Genomic DNA, 5,217 nt, shown 5'->3' with positions numbered 1-5,217 from the left:
TTTTATCCCTAATAATGGTTTCCAATAACTATGATAGGCTGACTGACCTGTTGATAAACTAAAAAGCAAAACAAAAAAGATAAAATTTGGCTCTTAAAAACTGTAACCATCTCCATCGGAGCTATATCAAGACTATGGGGGAAATTCGATTTGTACGGGGACGCATAACTGGTGGTAGTGCACCTAATGCCTCTCTATGTCCAGACTGATATTCAATTCCATTCAGGGGCGTATAATTTGCACCTGTGCCAAAGAGGATTTTCAGCATTCAGTATAATCATGGATCTAGTTACATCTGACTAATATAAAGATTTTGCAGACTTACCCCTGCTGCTGTGAAACACTTGAGGAATTGTCTGGATAAAATAGGAAGAGACATATTTCAGCAAGTTGTGCAATAAATATGGCACTCTTACTGCCTAGAGATGGTTTGGATTTCCTTAAGTAATCGCCAAAGAGTAAACATTTTCATTGATAATAATTAGAAACTGTTACAAACGTGCATTTATATCAATAATTATATAAAACAGAGCACGAAAGCACAAAGAACGTCCAGAAAACTTTACGTTAACACCAAGCATTACAAATCATCTATCAGATTTCACATTCTCTTCCTAACCAAGTGCCAGTAATTATTCTCCCCCCTCACACAGATTTATAGCTTTTGAGAATGGTAGAAGCGGAAACATATCCTCGATCCAAACTCATCTGTGTAAATACCTCTTTGCTCTCCCGCCCACACTGTGCATCTCCCTCTCAAATCAGTCTGTTACATTTCAAAAGCTGCATCTGAATATAGAGGGTAATGAATGCCGTCCCGTGACTGTCGAGCATATCACCTGCCCACAAGACACTGCTCACCTTGTTTCTTCATCCGAAGTTTGAAGAAAACCAGTGCAGTCAGGGCAGCGAGCACAAAAACTGGAAAAACTGTTGCTGTGATCGCGGTTGTGTGACTTTGTGCTGGAATCAAACAAACTTATTTCATGAATAGCATGAAACCGTTCCAAGCATTACAAATTCAACCTGGCACCATATGTAGAATTAACATTGTTTTTAAAATCTGCACTGCATGGATTCCCTTTCTACCCACCTCACTCCCACGACCCTGGAACACTGATCCATGGATTTGTCAGCTCTTATCTCGATTATTACAATGCCTTCCTTTCTGGGCTCCTAACGCCACTGTCAACAAACTACAACTAAACCAGACGTCCCTGTCCCACACCAATTCCTACTCGCCATTCTGTCAATCTAGCTTCCTGTCCTCGAATGTAACAACCTTAAACACCTGGTCCTCCGATTCACGATATTTCTTACAAATCACCTCCAATTTTATCTCCATCCTTACAAGCTTAAGTCAATTGATTTGTGGCCGATTGGGCGTATATGCTTCCTTTGTCACACAATTAGTGAAAGCACTTTGGCTCTACTCTCCTAAACCATCTCTTCTACAGCTGCTTCAACCATCCTCACAGGAATCATATTTGCAGCCAGATATTTGCTCACCCCTCCCAATCTTCCCCTCTCTGTCACTTTATGACCATGGCTCTGCTTTGTATCATTATCGATGTCAAGTTCTAAAGTGCCCTTGTGAAATTCTGCTAGTTTATTTCAGGACGATATTGATCTAGTTAAGTTCAATTTCTTAATCAGAAACTATACTTATAAATTTTCACCTGAGCTGCGATGTGTCCTTTATGAGGTAATAGCTGGGGGGGCCCAGCGTTGCCAGGGCAGTTTAGAGGGCCACGTGGTTGATGGCCGGCCACTGCCGCTCCCCCGCTCTGTGTCTGGGGCCGAGCGGTTGATGGCCGCCCATTGCCGCTCCACTGCTCTGTGTCTCGGGCCGCGCGGTTGACGGCCGGCCGCTGCTGTCTCGGGCGGCGCGATTCATGGCAGCCCGCTGGCGCTCCCCCACTCTGTGTCTCGGGCCAAGCAGTTGTGAGGCCCGGCCTGAGTGACCCCAACTCACCTCCCGCTCCGGCGGGAGGACACAGCTGCCCCGCTCACTGTTGAGGAAAAGCAGGGGGAAAAATGGCGGCAAGGTTTCGGAGGCTGCAGGATTAGGTTCCGCCTGTGACGCACCGATTGGTCAACCATCAGGTCAATGAACTGTAGGATTGGTCAACCATCACGTCACTCAATGCTAATGAGCGGTAGGATTGGTCAACCGCTAATTAGCAGATTTTTGAAAGTTTTTTGTATACTGTTGGAACAATATTTGGCTGACCAAAAAGTAAATATGGCTATGACAGTCCCCTGATCATCAGCTTTCTTTTGATGTAACATATGTGTAGGTACGCTATATTACTTTTGAGTGTATAGCGGACAGACAGGCATGGGACAGACAGACATACAAACCAACTGCTTTATATATATTTACTAGCTCGAGTGCCCGGCGGTGCCGAGGCTTTTTTGAGGGCATGTTGTTGTTGGAAGAGAGAGAGAGAGCGACTCGGGGGAAGAGAGAGAGCGACTGGGGGGGAAGAGAGAGAGCGACTGGGGGGGAAGAGAGAGAGCGACTGGGGGGGAAGAGAGAGAGCGACTGGGGGGGAAGAGAGAGAGCGACTGGGGGGGAAGAGAGAGAGCGACTGGGGGGGAAGAGAGAGAGCGACTGGGGGGGAAGAGAGAGAGCGACTGGGGGGGGAGCGAGAGAGAGCGACGGGGGGGAAGAGAGAGAGCGACTGGGGGGGAAGAGAGAGAGCGACTGGGGGGGAAGAGAGAGAGCGACTGGGGGGGAAGAGAGAGAGCGACTGGGGGGGAAGAGAGAGAGCGACTGGGGGGGAAGAGAGAGAGCGACTGGGGGGGAAGAGAGAGAGCGACTGGGGGGGAAGAGAGAGAGCGACTGGGGGGAAGAGAGAGAGCGACTGGGGGGGAAGAGAGAGAGCGACTGGGGGGAAGAGAGAGAGCGACTGGGGGGAAGAGAGAGAGCGACTGGGGGGGAAGAGAGAGAGCGACTGGGGGGGAAGAGAGAGAGCGACTGGGGGGGAAGAGAGAGAGCGACTGGGGGGGAAGAGAGAGAGCGACTGGGGGGGAAGAGAGAGAGCGACTGGGGGGGAAGAGAGAGAGCGACTGGGGGGGAAGAGAGAGAGCGACTGGGGGTGAAGAGAGAGAGCGACTGGGGGGGAAGAGAGAGAGCGACTGGGGGGGAAGAGAGAGAGCGACTGGGGGGGAAGAGAGAGAGCGACTGGGGGGGAAGAGAGAGAGCGACTGGGGGGGAAGAGAGAGAGCGACTGGGGGGGAAGAGAGAGAGCGACTGGGGGGGAAGAGAGAGAGCGACTGGGGGGGAAGAGAGAGAGCGACTGGGGGGGAAGAGAGAGAGCGACTGGGGGGGAAGAGAGAGAGCGACTGGGGGGGGAAGAGAGAGAGCGACTGGGGGGGAAGAGAGAGAGCGACTGGGGGGGAAGAGAGAGAGCGACTGGGGGGGAAGAGAGAGAGCGACTGGGGGGGAAGAGAGAGAGCGACTGGGGGGGAAGAGAGAGAGCGACTGGGGGGGAAGAGAGAGAGCGACTGGGGGGGAAGAGAGAGAGCGACTGGGGGGGAAGAGAGAGAGCGACTGGGGGGGAAGAGAGAGAGCGACTGGGGGGGAAGAGAGAGAGCGACTGGGGGGGAAGAGAGAGAGCGACTGGGGGGGAAGAGAGAGAGCGACTGGGGGGGAAGAGAGAGAGCGACTGGGGGGGAAGAGAGAGAGCGACTGGGGGGAAGAGAGAGAGCGACTGGGGGGAAGAGAGAGAGCGACTGGGGGGGAAGAGAGAGAGCGACTGGGGGGGAAGAGAGAGAGCGACTGGGGGGGAAGAGAGAGAGCGACTGGGGGGGAAGAGAGAGAGCGACTGGGGGGGAAGAGAGAGAGCGACTGGGGGGGAAGAGAGAGAGCGACTGGGGGGGAAGAGAGAGAGCGACTGGGGGGGAAGAGAGAGAGCGACTGGGGGGGAAGAGAGAGAGCGACTGGGGGGGAAGAGAGAGAGCGACTGGGGGGGAAGAGAGAGAGCGACTGGGGGGGAAGAGAGAGAGCGACTGGGGGGGAAGAGAGAGAGCGACTGGGGGGGAAGAGAGAGAGCGACTGGGGGGGAAGAGAGAGAGCGACTGGGGGGGAAGAGAGAGAGCGACTGGGGGGGAAGAGAGAGAGCGACTGGGGGGGAAGAGAGAGAGCGACTGGGGGGGAAGAGAGAGAGCGACTGGGGGGGAAGAGAGAGAGCGACTGGGGGGGAAGAGAGAGAGCGACTGGGGGGAAGAGAGAGAGCGACTGGGGGGGAAGAGAGAGAGCGACTGGGGGGGAAGAGAGAGAGCGACTGGGGGGGAAGAGAGAGAGCGACTGGGGGGGAAGAGAGAGAGCGACTGGGGGGGAAGAGAGAGAGCGACTGGGGGGGAAGAGAGAGAGCGACTGGGGGGGAAGAGAGAGAGCGACTGGGGGGGAAGAGAGAGAGCGACTGGGGGGGAAGAGAGAGAGCGACTGGGGGGGAAGAGAGAGAGCGACTGGGGGGGAAGAGAGAGAGCGACTGGGGGGGAAGAGAGAGAGCGACTGGGGGGGAAGAGAGAGAGCGACTGGGGGGGAAGAGAGAGAGCGACTGGGGGGAAGAGAGAGAGCGACTGGGGGGGAAGAGAGAGAGCGACTGGGGGGGAAGAGAGAGAGCGACTGGGGGGGAAGAGAGAGAGCGACTGGGGGGGAAGAGAGAGAGCGACTGGGGGGGAAGAGAGAGAGCGACTGGGGGGGAAGAGAGAGAGCGACTGGGGGGGAAGAGAGAGAGCGACTGGGGGGGAAGAGAGAGAGCGACTGGGGGGGAAGAGAGAGAGCGACTGGGGGGGAAGAGAGAGAGCGACTGGGGGGGAAGAGAGAGAGCGACTGGGGGGGAAGAGAGAGAGCGACTGGGGGGGAAGAGAGAGAGCGACTGGGGGGGAAGAGAGAGAGCGACTGGGGGGGAAGAGAGAGAGCGACTGGGGGGGAAGAGAGAGAGCGACTGGGGGGGAAGAGAGAGAGCGACTGGGGGGGAAGAGAGAGAGCGACTGGGGGGGAAGAGAGAGAGCGACTGGGGGGGAAGAGAGAGAGCGACTGGGGGGGAAGAGAGAGAGCGACTGGGGGGGAAGAGAGAGAGCGACTGGGGGGGAAGAGAGAGAGCGACTGGGGGGGAAGAGAGAGAGCGACTGGGGGGGAAGAGAGAGAGCGACTGGGGGGGAAGAGAGAGAGCGACTGGGGGGGAAGAGAGAGAGCGACTGGGG

This window comes from Somniosus microcephalus, unplaced genomic scaffold, assembly GCF_052327205.1.
Source record: "Somniosus microcephalus isolate GS21.2 unplaced genomic scaffold, FLI_Smic_1.0 unresolved_chr9, whole genome shotgun sequence".
NCBI classification, from domain to species: domain Eukaryota; kingdom Metazoa; phylum Chordata; class Chondrichthyes; order Squaliformes; family Somniosidae; genus Somniosus; species Somniosus microcephalus.
This window is presented reverse-complemented; position numbering follows the sequence as displayed.